The sequence below is a fragment of the Lycium barbarum genome, chromosome 9 (genome assembly GCF_019175385.1).
Source record: "Lycium barbarum isolate Lr01 chromosome 9, ASM1917538v2, whole genome shotgun sequence".
NCBI lineage: Eukaryota > Viridiplantae > Streptophyta > Magnoliopsida > Solanales > Solanaceae > Lycium > Lycium barbarum.
In genome coordinates, this window is record NC_083345.1 from 26,197,427 (window position 1) to 26,213,203 (window position 15,777).

A 15,777-nucleotide genomic window follows, 5' to 3' on the forward strand; every position below is an offset into this window, starting at 1 on the left:
TGAAGCCTTTTAGTTCTGTAATAATATTAGAAGGAGGACAATGAAATTCTTCCTAGGTACCCTTATCCGGTGGGAGTATACTTTTAATGGACAAACTTTTATACCCGACCAGGTATAAACTTGTGAAAGAATTATCAAAGTTATGTCGGACCCGGCATACTTATGCCAAGTCTGCCCATAAGGCATAAGTATGCCGGGACCGACATAAGTTTGGTAATTCCTTAACAAGTCTGTGTTGTTGGGGGCATACTTTTAATGGGCAAACTTTTATGCCGGATCCAACATAAACTTGTGAAGGAATTACCAAAGTTATGCCGGACCCGACATACTTATGCCAAGTCTGCTCATAAGGCATAAGTATGCCGGGTCCAGCATAACTTTGGTAATTCCTTCATAAGTGTATGCCGGTGGGGGCATAACGAATTTAAACTCTGCCTTGCGAATTTTTTTAAAAATTTTGACTGTGTGGGGGTTCGAACCTGGAACCCATGGGGTTTAACCGAAGGGCAAAACTTAAAGATTTCAAATATGAGGGGCAAAATTTAAAGACCACCCAAAAGAAGGGCAATTCTGCGAATTGCCCCCAGATAATTCGCACTGTATCGCGCCCATTCGGGGGAAGCACTCCCTCCAAAGATTTTTTCCATATCCATGTTCGAACCCCTAATCCCTAATTAAGGGAGGAATAGCTCCATGTATTTGTCTTAAAACTTCATTAACTATGTATAGATTATTTATTTAGAACTAAATAACTTCAGAAAATTAGGATACATAACTTATAAATGTCAAATTCTGGCTCCACATTTGATTTGAAGTAAATAATTTCATCAAAATGGAAGTTAAAATATTAAAGGAGTGTAATGAAAATTTTGTTTTCGTATATTGAAAATATACTTATATGAAATTTAATTACTACTAACGTAATTACCCACTTGTGGGACTACAATGGGTATATGGTTGTTGTTGTTGTTGTACACTTGTACTAACACAAATTATATTTCTTTAATTAAAATATCTATTTTTATATCTTGAGCCCGGACCTCACATAACTAGTATATATATATATACACACAAACACTATACATACCTATACGTATAATATACATATTTATACATTATCCATATAGTCGAAGTGTATTGATAGTGTATGCTTTGGCCATATTTGATAAATTAGATGGTCGAAGGGTATATTTATGCAAGTTTCCTTAAACAAACCGTTCTGAAAAATCGCAAGTATCCGTTTTGCCTCAATCAGCCAACGTAGTAGCACATAACATGCCCTTAATGATGATAAAAACCGGTTTGCATTGAAACCCAATTAGGCGTTTTTCCATAGTAGACTGATTCACTGGTTCTATTTATTTAATTAAAAAAAATAAGCGAGAAAAAGTGTGATGAATACTTTTGGAGTTGGAATGGATATAATTACTTTGGTAGTAAGTAAACAGTATAGTAATTACTAAAATTTCATTAGATTTTATTAAATATGGTTAATACACATGCGGCCCTCTAAATTTGCCTCTTTTTTCCGTTTTGGCACTTTAACTAAGTGTTGTTCCTATTAAACCCCTGAACTCGTCCTCGAGTGTGTCTATTAAACCCCTTAAATCTGATTTTTATTAGAAGCGGAAATTAAATTGGAAAAATGAAGGTGGAGTAATATTTTAGACGTGTGCTAAGCTATTCTTTAGGTCATGGATGTGTCGATTCTGCTCTTCCACTGATAGCTTAATTAATAGTTACTCTTTTTTCCCCTCTCAATTGCGGTTAATCTTAACTAAAAGATAGCATAATTAAATTAGACTATATATTAGCATGTTACATTGAGATGAAATACTATGTAAGTCGGATTGTGTTTGATAGATACACTTGAGGACGAGTTTAGGGGTTCAATAAGGACAACACTTAGTTGAGGTGCCAAAATGGGAAAAAGGGGCAAGTTTAGGGGGCCGCGTATGCATTAAGCCTATTAAATATGACATGTTTGTCATAACGTAATTACAATGTAATTGTAAATGTATTGTTTGGCTGGACAAATGTAATTACACAGTTAGAATTTTTAAATTTTAAAAATAGAAGATGAACCCGATGACTTTGCATACTCTCCTTTCCATGACTTTGGAGGATTCATCAAGTTTCCCCAAACAAAACTTACTGTTTTGGGGTGTTTGTATATTCACTCTCTATGTGGTAGAGTTCAGTGGACTTATTAGAGTACAACTACAATGTCACGACCCAAACCGATGAGCCGTGACAAGTACCCGACCATTGCTGGTCAAGCACTCCGGTGCCTGCATTTACTTCTCACTGACTATCCTGGGCCCATACATAATCCGTAACTGAGCTATACTGTCTCCCAAACAATCAACATAAAAGACATTGTACCGGGAACTCACGACCAACACATACATATAGACATAAATACTGAGAGTAACAACGCAAGTCGATTTGGCCGCTACATATATACTGTACAACAAAAATGAGCGCTGACGAGGCTGCATAACATCATGGCTACATATCACTGTCTACAGACCTCTATAGAATACAGACTGTAGAAAGGACAGGACAAGGCCCTGCCATACTCATATATGTACATAACAGAGTATCATACCAAAAAAAGGGTGCAGCTCCGGATCAATGGAGCGTACTGACTGCCGCTGAGGGGAGGTCCTACTGCTGTGAATCGTCGGGTTGGCTATCTGATCCTGCGGGCATGAACGCAGCGTCCACAAGAAGGGACTTCAGTACGAGTAATGTACCGAGTATGTAAGGCATGAATAATAACATAGTAAGGGATGCATAGCCTAAGTAATCACAGAATGGAAATCAAGAGCATATCGTAAGATAAAAGGGTAACCTGTACATATGAGTGCCTCTTAGGGCGGATGCCATGCATGCTTAGCTTTCTTTGAAAAACATTTCTTGTTCATATATACAGAAAATATGCCGAGGAACGTCGGCCCGATCCATTTAACCACATATGTCCTGCGTCCGGGATGATATCATATTACGCCACCTGATAAGGTGATCATGCGTCTATAGCGCCACAACCTTTTTCCCCATATTTCCCATATACGTATACATATAGCATATACATATATCATATAAGCAGCATGCATGAGAGCCCAAAGAAAGTCATGTATCTATTGGAGTGACGTAAGGTCGGTAACCTCCGATCATATTATGGAATAATCATCAACGCTTTGTCTCACCTTGAAAGAACAATTATTATAAGGTGAGACTATCAATGAAGAATAACATTAAGAGAAAACATAGCATAAGATCATAAATCTCATAGGGCGTCAATTCATATACTTTGGAATCTTTAAAAATAGTCATCATCCATGAATAAAATTGAGAAATCAAGAATTAGCTCAACATTCTCATATTCACATTGAAACCATAAGCTTGGAACCTTTAAACATGAAATCGTTCTGATCACAGTCATCATTTTAATATTCTCATCTTTGGCATCATTGTCATCATGATAAAAACATGTCCATCATTGTTGTCATAAGAGCTTACAAAATCACAAACCTCTGTTTTTGAAAAAATACGGACATTTTGGAAAACATTTACGGGTTATCAGGAAAGGAATCATGCCTTGGAATCATAAACTTCTAACTTTTGAAAACAGGGAGGATATGGAAACATTTATAAAATTGTAGCATAGGAATCATGCCTTTGAAAGAAAGGGACGAGCCTTAACATACATGATCGGTCTCCTATTAGCAACGCTTATTCGCCCGAGCGCGCAAGTCTACATTTAAAAGGAGTTATACTAACGTTAGACTCATCATCACACACTTGTTCCAAGTTTTCAAATCAAACTATTCTATATTCTGCCAAAAATCGGGCAACATTTCCCCTGTTTATATGCCTAGCCCGAATTCTCAATTCAACAACTAACAACAACAATAACAATACCAATATCAATAGCATCATTTCCAACTCCGAAGTATTCCATAGAATAGCCCACACGCTATTTTCCAACTTCCATAACTAATCAACCTGTTATACAATTATTTAACCACGCTGTCTTCGTAAATAAGCCGGTATTAACATAAATAGGAAAAGATCCATGCCTTTATCTTGGTATTATTGCTATATATTCACTCCTCCACATTTAACTTAAGCCACAACACCTTAATACACAATTTTGTAGTCGCAACTATACGCCGTCTGGACCGGGATTTGGGAATTATACCTGGGTTCGGGCTAAAAAAGTTGATGATGGAAAGTTGGGGAATATTCTGGAAGGTTAGAGAGAGTTTGGGGTGGTTTGGAACGAAAATGAGGGGGTCTCCCCCTTTAAATAGCGGTCCAGGTTCTGCCTGGACCGACTTAAAATTCCTTCAGCGCGTTCGCGCAGCCTTAATTTTCTGACTGCGCGTTCATTCAGTAAAAAGGTCATAACTCTTGATCTCGATATGACATGAAGGCCCACGACCTATGGTTGGAAATCTAATTCAATTATATACAACTTTAATTTTTGGTGTTTTTCCAAATTCCAAACTTATAATGTCGTTTTGGCCACTCCAAGTCAGATCATCCAAAAATGTTTCCTTAAATCGTCCTTTTGGAGGGCTTATGCCCATATTTGGCTTAAGGGTCCTTCTTAGGACTTGCTTAACTTCCCATGTAATCCTCATATATCTCTTCATATGTCCTTTATAAAACTCCCGACGTGTGGGCCCCACTTAACTTACAGTAACGAGGGCTTTTCGTCAAGTGACATATGGACCGATTCACCCCATATGGTCTCCACATATCATATATACATATTATTACACTCTTATAATATAACCTTTCTCCTTAATCCTCGCATAACTTTACTCTTCATCAGGCCCATACTAAGCCGTCTACGACCTTGGCAGCGCGAAATTTTCCAGGGTGTAACATCCTTCTCCCCTTAGGAACATTCGTCCTCGAATGTTGCAGTATTGCCAACCCACGACATCATCTTTGATTCCTTAGAACAGTTATTCTCCCTTTAGGGTCCGATTACCAGTTGCTTAAACTGTAACTTGGGTCAGTCTCTTCTCATTCTTCCTTAACTATTTTATTGCCTTTAGTCAACTTCTTTCACTTATTTTCCCTCATGTACATGATCGGAATTTAACTAGTATCTCGCTCTCGCTTTGTCTCCATTATTGTAGCCTTGACTTGCCATGCCGTAACTATTCATCGTCCTATAAGTATTGTTTTTTCTCGCTCCTTGTTTCCTTGTTGGTGACCAACTACCTTTCTCATATAGGGCGCCCTTTTTTGTGTTTATTCCTTCGGTGCTGTCTCGGACTTTTTTTTTATACCTGTTGATCTTAGATATACACTATACCGATTGTTTGTAGTTCATTAGTCAGGCTCTCTGATCCTTACATCCTTGTCGTCATCTCTCTTATCCTTACATTCCAAATGTTTATCCAATATGACTTTGTCGCTAGTGAGTATAATGGTTCTGTCCCTTAAGCTATTTTCCCCAGTTCCTTTCCAAGACCAGCTATATCAATACCTAAAATACGTATGTACATAATGTTTCTTCGCCATTTGTTATCCTTCGCAGTACAGTTGCACTTATGGCAAACTCATAATCCGAGTTCAACTAAATTTGTAGCTCGCCACATTTTTGAGCTCCTGCCACAACTGTTTCTTTAACCTCCTTCCCTCAAATCTCGCAATACAACCCAGAAGCATAGGGCTACAACAATTCTTATTCCATTACGACTCTCTTGTAATGTAAATATATTTGTCTTCGATTCCCTTGTACCGGCGATCACTTCGTCAGTCATTATTCCCTGTTGGCTTTCCGGTGTAACTTTCGTGCAATTGTAATTAGACATAACTCTACGTTGATGGTTCATATAATTCCCTAGTATATGCTCTCATGTTCAGGATACTTAGTGATCCGTGAGATGTTTTCTAATATCCGGTGGTACAGCTCTCCTTTATTTCCATTCATAAGAGCAGCGTTCTTCCTTTCTTCGGAAAATTACCAAACTACCAATCTTTGTTGCTTTTGTTACAATAGTCGTTGTCATCCCAAGTGTCCTTTGAGTTCGTCATTCTCTCTATCACCCTTGGTGAATTTAACTTGGAAACCTTTCTTGCTCTTTTTATTACCCTTTAAGGTATATCACTGCATACTTAGGGACGACGCAATTTCTCCCGATGCGAGGGATTCAAATCATGGTCTAGAAATATCGTAGTTCATATTGGCGTGAAGTACTCACTTGAGTTGTTTTCTATACTTCCTTCCTATGGCTGCCTCATGGCATCACTTATTTTCTATTTGTGTCTACGCCTTTTTTATGCCTTTTTGATATGTCAATACGCCCCGAGCTTGGCCTTAAGCTGATAAATTTCTTCTTCTAGAGCTTAAGAACGTCATAATTCCTTTCAAGCCTAATATGCTCTCCCCCCCCCTTTTTAAGGATGTCCTTTTACACCAATAGCCTTCGAGCATCTATCGTCTTTGATAATTATCTGCCGCTCTTCACGATCTCCTTAAGGTCAGAGTTTCTTCCTCGTATGGGCTGACTTATCTATCTTTTTGCTAGTTACAATCTTGTATCCAATCGGAACACTTATAAAGGTTAAATCCAATTCCAATGCCTTCTTTCCCATCTTTCCACACCTCTGTCTTTATGACTAACGGTTTTCCGGACCCGCAAGTTAATGGGGACATCGAGATTTACCACATCCTTTATCAAGTCTTCAATTATACCTTACTCCTCGTCTTTCTTCCCGACTTTGCTTATTACATATCTAAAACTTCTTACCCTGAGTTCTTCTTCCATTTATGTCTATATCATCATTCTTTTGTCAATATTTCCATACCCTTCCATCCATTACTAGTCCTTTCGCCCGTTTAACTCACTTGTTTATAATTTTTCTTAACTACGCGTTTGTGTTGCAGCTGTGCATCCAAGTTTTCCGAGTGTCCTGCTACTTCTTGCTCTTAGCACGGAATTCTTACAACGTACACTCTCTCTATCCTCGTTCATCAAGCCTTCATCTGTCTTTCTGATGTCACGGCCCGGATGTCCTCTATGCACGTTCCTTACATTACACTCTATTTCCTTTATAATCGAATCTCTCAGTCTTTACAGGAATTCTTGCCTCATGTCATTAATTTTCTAGTCATATGTGTCACCCCATCATCCTTATTCTTATCTCGGTGATTGATCGGTTTCCTACCGCCAACTCGTTAACGTATCTTGGGTACCCCCGTGGTTGAAGGTTTCCAGTTACTTTATTCTTAGATGCTCTCATCTTTCTTCTATCAGCCCATTAGTATACCTTCGCTACTTTCACCCTTAACCTTTCTTGAGTTCTGATCTAGGGGCCTTCTTAGCACCCCCACTGCCCGAAGTTGATATCTTCATCTTTTCGTCAATCTGCGCCTACCTACAGGAAAAGAGGTCAGAAGCAATCTTCCTTAGATTCTGGCTCTATCGCACGATCTAAGATAGAAGGAAAGGTCAATGATTCCTAAATGCCCTGCAGTCTCCTGTTTATAAGTGTGGCCGGCTTCACACCCATAAACAGGACTCTACCGGACACGGTCTGTAGACAATCCCTAGGACGAACTGCTCTAATACCACTTTTGTCACGACCCAAACCGATGAGCCATGACAAGTACCCGACCATTGCTGGTCAAGCACTCCGGTGCCTGCATTTACTTCTCACTGACTATCCTGGGCCCATACATAATCTGTAATTGAGCTATACTATCTCCCGAACAATCAACATAAGAGACGCTGTACTAGGAACTCACGGCCAACACATACATATAGACATAAATACTGAGAGTAACAGCGCAAGCCGATTTGGCCGCTACATATATACTGTACAACAAAAATGAGCACTGACGAGGTTGCATAACATCATGGCTACATATCACTGTCTACAGACCTCGATAGAATACATACTGTAGAAAGGAAAGGACAAGGCCCTGCCATACCCATATATGTACATAACAGAGTATCATACCAAAAAAAGGGTGCAACTTCGGATCAATGGAGCGTACCGACTGCCGCTGAGGAGAGGTCCTACTCCCGCGTCCGGGATGATATCATATTACGCCAACTGATTAGGTGGTCACGCGTCTATAGCGCCACAACCTTTTCCCCCATATTCCCCATATGCGTATACATATAGCATATACATATATCATATAAGCAACATGCATGAGAGCCCAAAGAAAGTCATGTATCTATCGGAGTGACGTAAGGTTGGTAACCTCCGATTATATTATGGAATAATCATCAACGCTTTGTCTCACCTTGAAAGAACAATTATTATAAGGTAAGACTATCAATGAAGAATAACATTAAGAGAAAACATAGAATAAGATCATAAATCTCATAGGACGTCAATTCATATACTTTGGAATCTTTAAAAATAGTCATCATCCATGAATAAAATTGAGAAATCAAGAATTAGCTCAACATTCTCATATTCACATTGAAACCATAAGCTTGGAACCTTTAAACATGAAATCGTTCTGATCACAGTCATCATAGTAATATTCTCATCTTTGGCATCATTGTCATCATGATAAAAACATGTCCATCATTGTTGTCATAAGAGCTTACAAAATCACAAACCTCTGTTTTGGAAAAATACGGACATTTTGGAAAACATTTACGGGTTATCGGGAAATGAATCATGCCTTGGAATCATAAACTTCTAACTTTTGAAAACAGGGAGGATATGGAAACATTTATGAAATTGTAGCATAGGAATCATGCCTTTGAAAGAAAGGGACGAGCCTTAACATACCTGATCGGTCTCCTATTAGCAACGCTTATTCGCCCGAGCGCGCAAGTCTACATTTAAAAGGAGTTATACTAACGTTAAACTCATCATCCCACAATTGTTCCAAGTTTTCAAATCAAACTATTCTATATTCTGCCAAAAATCGGGCAACATCTCCCCTGTTTATATGCCTAGCCCGAATTCTCAATTCAACAACCAACAACAACAATAACAATACCAATATCAATAGCATCATTTCCAACTCCAAAGTATTCCATAGAACAGCCCACACGCTGTTTTCCAACTTCCATAACTAATCAACCCGTTATACAATTATTTAACCACACTGTCTTCGTAAATAAGCCGGTATTAACATAAATAGGAAAAGATCTGTACCTTTCTCTTGGTAGTATTGCTATATATTCACTCTTCCAACTTTAGCTTAAGCCACAACGCCTCAATACACAATTTTGTAGTCGCAACTATACGCCGTCTGGATCGAGATTTGGGAATTATACCTGGGTTCGGGCTAAAAAAGTTGATGATGGAAAGTTGGGGAATATTCTGGAAGGTTAGAGAGAGTTTGGGGTGGTTTGGGACGAAAATGAAGGGGTCTCCCCTTTTAAATAGCGGTCCAGGTTCTTCCTGGACCGACTTAAAATTCCTTCAGCGCGTTCGCTCCCCCTTTGGGCGCATTCGCACAGCCTTAATTTTTCTGACTGCGCGTTCATTCAGTAAAAAGGTCATAACTCTTGATTCCGATATGACATGAGGGCCCACAACCTATGGTTGGAAATCTAATTCAATTATATACAACTTTCATTTTTGGTGTTTTTCCAAATTCCAAACTTATAATGTCGTTTTGGCCCCTCCAAGTCAGATCATCCAAAAATGTTTCCTTAAATCATCCTTTTGGAGGGCTTATGCCCATATTTGGCTTAAGGGTCCTTCTTAGGACTTGCTCAACTTCCCATTTACTCCTCATATATCTCTTCATATGTCCTTTATAAAACTCCCGACGTGTGGGCCCCACTTAGCTTACAGTAACGAGGGTTTTTCGTCAAGTGACATATGAACCGATTCACCCCATATGGTCTCCACATATCATATATACATATTATTACACTCTTATAATATAACCTTTATCCTTGATCCTCGCATAACTTTACTCTTCATCAGGCCCATACTAAGCTGTCTACGACCTTGGCAGCACGAAATTTCCCGGGGTGTAACATCCTTCCCCCCTTAGGAACATTCGTCCTTGAATGTTGCAGTATTGCCAACCCACGACATCATCTTTGATTCCTTAGAACAATTATTCTCCCTTTAGGGTCCGATTACCAGTTGCTTAAACTGTAACTTGGGTCAGTCTCTTCTCATAAGGACAAGCAATTCAAAATAGGATAAAAAATAAATAATGAATAATCCATGGCAACGTACTATAAAAGTATGATAGAGTAGTAACAATCACAAACAAGAGCTGGAACAACAAAGTAATATGATAGTCAAAGAACAAGAAACAACAAATAGTAGTAGAAATCGAAGGACAAGAAACAACTAGAGTAATACTACGACTACTAGTATCAAAAGATAAGCGGGACAATGCTCAACTACCTACTGACATTCTACTCTAATCTTTGTCCTCCACAGCCTACTATCTATAGTCATATCCTCGACTACGCCATGTCCTATCTAATCATCTGTCCTCAACACTTCTTCGGCCTACCTCTACCTCTTCTGAAATAATCCATAGCCAACCTCTCACACCTCATCATTGGGATATCCGTGCATATCCTCTTCATACATCCGAACCACCTGATACGCTCAAATTACACCTATGAGTGTCGTAAAATGGTCATTGTCAAATATAATAACCCAAACAAGGTTGGGGTCGAATCCCATAGGGAATATGGAGAGAAAAGGGTACTAATTGTATGCGATGCTAGTCTTTAAAGGCTTTAATCCTATTCCGAATAGTTTGAAATATTTGTTGTGTAATGTAATTGAATACTTTGACTTGAATTGTACTTAATGCGAGAGAGAGAGACTAAGGTTGTGTTCCCCACTTTGATTAGATATTATGCTTCAGGTTTCAATGTGATATACTTCTAATGGTTGTTCTAAGAGTATGCACTTGATCTCTTAAGGACTTCCTAATGTTTCCCAACCGTTAGACTGTATTCCCTCTTTATGATTTTTCCAAATGTAAAAGAGTTGAACTCTAAGAGCGACCAATAATGTTTATTAGACTTGTTCTTATTCCTAAGTTAGTCTATTAAACGAGGGTTAACGCCCCGAGTCATTGTTATTCAATCTTACCAATACTAAATTTCTTTCCCAAGAAAAGTTAGTATAATGGCTTAGGCTAATGTTTGCAATCATTACCCAACGCTAACGCACAAAGATAAAATAAATACCAACAACTATTATGCATATATCAATAGTAGAAACCCATTCACATAATACCCGTCATGGGGTCCACAACCTTAGAATTAAAATTAGCTACTCATCATTTTGGTTAACAAAGAAAGCTTAAAAGTTAACATAATATACTTACAATGCTAATACAATGTGGAATGAGGGTGAAGTTGGTGCTTTAAATGCTCCAACCACTTCACAAATATCCAAGGCTTAAAGTTAATGCTCCAAAAGATCAGAATAAATGTTAAAAACCTAACTTTAAGTATATATAGGGCTAAAATCGCGCCAAAGTTCTGGACAAAAACACCCTTTCGCGGCATCGTTACGGACCGTAACACAGGTTACGGTCCGTCATTCGGTTCCGTCCTTTGTCAGCTTGATATAGGTCAACCGTTACGGCTTCTTGCGACGGACCGTAACACAGGTTACGGTCCGTATCTTCCAGCGGATCATGGCTTCAGTGTTCAGTGGCCAATGCGTTACGCCCCGTAACCTGTGTTATGGACCGTCCTTCTGGGCGTAACATGTGACACTACTTAGGCTTCTTACTGGAAATTTCCTTCAGATTACGGTACACGTTACGGCCCGTAACATGAGTTACAGACCGTCCTTTATAGCGACACGTATCTGGATCTTTCTCTCTAGGTACGGATCACGTTACGGTCCGTAACTCGAGTTTCGGACCGTCCTTTTGCTCCAAGTTGTCCGTTTTTCGTCATTTCTTATCATTTCCGTACCTTAGTCAACCAACCCTACAAAACACCAAAATAACATAAGAAACGATGTAAAAACACTTAAAACCAAGCAACACTTCTAGTGAAAAAGACATAAAATGTGCCGAAATTCACGGCACATCACCACCTCAGTCTCGCTTCCCGTATCTTGTCCTCCATCGAGGCCACCTCACTTTTTCCCGGATATCGTCATTTCTAATTCTATCTCTCCCAGTATGCCCACACATCCATCACAGCATCCTCATTTCCGCTACTTTCAACTTCTGAACGTGAGAGTTCTTAACTAGCCAACACTTCACCCCATATAATATAGTTGGTCTAACCACCACTTTGTAGAACTTGCCTTTAAGTTTTGGTGGAACCTTCTTGTTACATAAGACTCCTGATGCGAGCCTCCATTTCATCCACCCTACACCAATATGATGTGTGACATCATTGTCAATCTCCCCATTTCCTTGTATAACAGATCAAGATACTTGAAACTTTCTTTCTTTTTGCATGGCCTGGTGTCATTTTTTTTAATCCCTCCCCCCAGGAGCTCTCCCTTTTGCTCCCTTGATGACTCGAATCCACAACCTTTCGGTAGAAGCCGGAGATGCTTACCGTCTGCATATCTAACACCATTTCGAAAAAAATTCACTGATTACCCATGGTAAAGACAATAAAAAAGAAGAGCTATCAGTATATGTATATTATATACAAGAACATTTTCACAGTAGCATATAACTCTATTTTCAGTTAAAGATACTCTAGAATCCCATTCTTCTTGTTCATTTCCTTGCTAACATTAGCAGGAGGCAAAAAAATACAAATACTCTCAACATCCTAGCTACATGTTATATTTAAAATAACAAGATTCAAATGGCATTTTGGTACGTTACATGTTTACACGGAAAATCAGTACAGTTGAATTTGTACGCGAGGTCAAGGACATGTGGATCTATGTCACCAAACTTATGAAATAAATTAGTAGTAACAAGTAAGATTATTGAAATATAATTAAAAAATAATCAAAGTAATAGCCTGGGTTTTAGAGAAACGTTGAGCTAGAGTCTCCGGGCAGTGTGCTACTAAAACTTCAATAAACTGAGCAAGAACAAGAGAATGCTAAAAATGATATGAGTAAGTTGTATTTCTGTATACTGTTTCAGATCCCTTACAATAAAATGAGTACCTCTATTTATACTAGACTAGCTATGGGGTGCATGATCCACAAATCATGCCCTCTTCATTACCAATATTAATGCCAAAAGTAATAAAAGGTAATAAAGGGATTTAATGCTATGACAATGAATGACAATGAAGGGCAATAATGCACATTTAAAACCGGAGGAGACTTGGGATTTCTTGTAACGGTTGCACATTAAATGACGTTTGACCGGTGAGTTGACATGCTTCTCCAGACCATTTGTAATTTCTGTCTCTAGTAGCGGTTGTCAAGTTACTCCTCCGGAGCGTCGTTATGCTTTCTCGGAGCCTCTTGCTTGCTGACTCAAATCTGACATGTCACCATCGCCACGTGCCATCCTTTGATACGTCCACTTGGTGTCGACGAATTTTACCCTATATATTACATGCATATTTAGTTTAAGACGACAAGATTGAAAGGTTTTTTATTTTTCTTAAACTCCATTTGAGTTAAACTAAGACAAAAAGTTGAAACACAAGAAGTAACATAAATGTGGTATCACATGGAAGGCCTATAATTTAAGTATAGAGAACTCTACTAAAGAGTTGCTTTGATCAAAATTCATACAATTGATAACTCAATTTAGACAGAAAAAATATGAGAGGACTAAAGTAATTATTAATAACTGTATCTCTTTGTATAAAACAAAAAACTTTACAAAAAACTTTACAATAAACTTTGATACTCAAATGTTTTGACGAAAAATCGACCAAAGAAAAAGTCAACTTGCGCAATAATGATTACACCTTAATTTCAAATAAGTTGGGTTGGTGTTATATATATATATATATATATATATAAATTTTTACCAATCACATTTTTTCATTTAGGGTGTATTTGGTACAAAGGACAATATTTTTAATCTCAAATGTATATGCTGCATTTCTTCAAACTTTACTTGACTGTAATAGACACTCTTAATATTGTTATTTTATTTCTTTGGAACTTTGCGACTTTAATGTTGTTTTTTGATTTCTTTGGAATACCGTACGCCACGCTTGACATAATTTATTTGAGCAGCTTGTACACTTCGATTTATCCCTTTTGGTTTCCTTTTTATTTGATCAGCTTGTGCATTTGTGTTTATCCCTTATATTTTTCTTCATGATGTAGGTGTATCATATGTCGTCCTGATATGGCGGTATGCATGTGCTCTAATTAACATTGTTAGAGTATCAACATCTGATCATCACTTCATGATGTCCACAAGTGTCGATATTTTTATCAAAGAAGACGACGACTATGTTCAGTATAGTGAATGCATCACCAGTCATAAATATGTAAATTATATATATGGAGAGAGGGAGCGCTAGGGAGAGTGCATCTCTAATTGAAGAGTGCATCTCTAATTGATGTAAAGAATGTATCAATTAATGTATCATTTGATAACCACATAATATCCATGAATACGAGTTTTGCTCTCAAATGGATATGAATATTATATGAAACAGTTAGCATGTGTTCTTTATAAATGACTTGATATCACTCTATTCTTTCTATCTTAAAGAATACAAACTATTTTCCTTGTTATTACCGGATAAGTTACTCGTCTAGTATAATTAATAAGATTGTGATCGGATGGATGAGATCTCTCTACCTATAATCAGAGATATCGAGTTTAAACTTCGAAGATTCAAAGAAATCAGAGGTATCGAGTTTAAACTTTGAAGATGCAAAGAAAAGTCTTGTTAGAGAGCTAATTCAAGTACACACCGAGTTAGAAATAAAAAAAGAAGACACTACGGGTGTATTCAGTATGAAGGAAAATGTTTCCAGAAAAACAAGTGGGTTTGTTATTTATTTTCTTGTTTTCGGTGTGTAAGCAAATATCGTCCTAAAAATATATTTGTATATAATATACACAACACAAATACTATGGGAGGTGAGGGTGGAAATAGGGGTCCGAGGGGGTGGGGTTGGGGTCAACGGGGGTTGGGGTGAAGATGAGGTATGTTGGAGGATCGATCAATATGGAATGCTACTTGTAGAATTGGTTTTTCCTACTTCCACTAGAAAAGTCAATTTCCTCATTTTTAGGAACTTGTTTTCATAGGGAACAAACTTTTTTAAAATTTTGATAAACCGAACATGAGAAATTGAAAAATACTCCCTTCATCCCAATTTAAGTGTCTTACTTTCTTTTTTGTCATGCCCCAAAAAAATTCCCTCTTTCTATATTTAGTAAGTTGATAATTAAAACATCTTATATGACAAGTTTAAAACCACAATATTCAAAGGACATTCTAATACATGACAGAAGTATTTAATTTAGGACCACAAGATTCAAAATTTTCTTTTTACTTTTTAAACTTTGTGTCCAGTCAAACTAAGACACTTAATTTGGGACGAAGGTATAACCCAACTCACCCTATATATAAACCCTGTTTGTATGATCGTTACCCATGGTTTCATCATGGACATTATCATATAGTATTGTACTGCATTAATAAATATAGTGTTTGAATAAATTGTATTGCTTGTTGTGGTTTAATAACATTTTTATAGTTTGATTTGATTGTATGGTATTCTATAATAACATGTAAGTTTACTAAGATATCCTTAACCCTTAATTACAAATTAGTTATTACATATAATAAAATTAAGTTAGAGGATAAAATAGAAACTTAAAAAAATAAGTTGGTGGTGGGTAGAGGGTGAGCGGTGGCGGGGTGA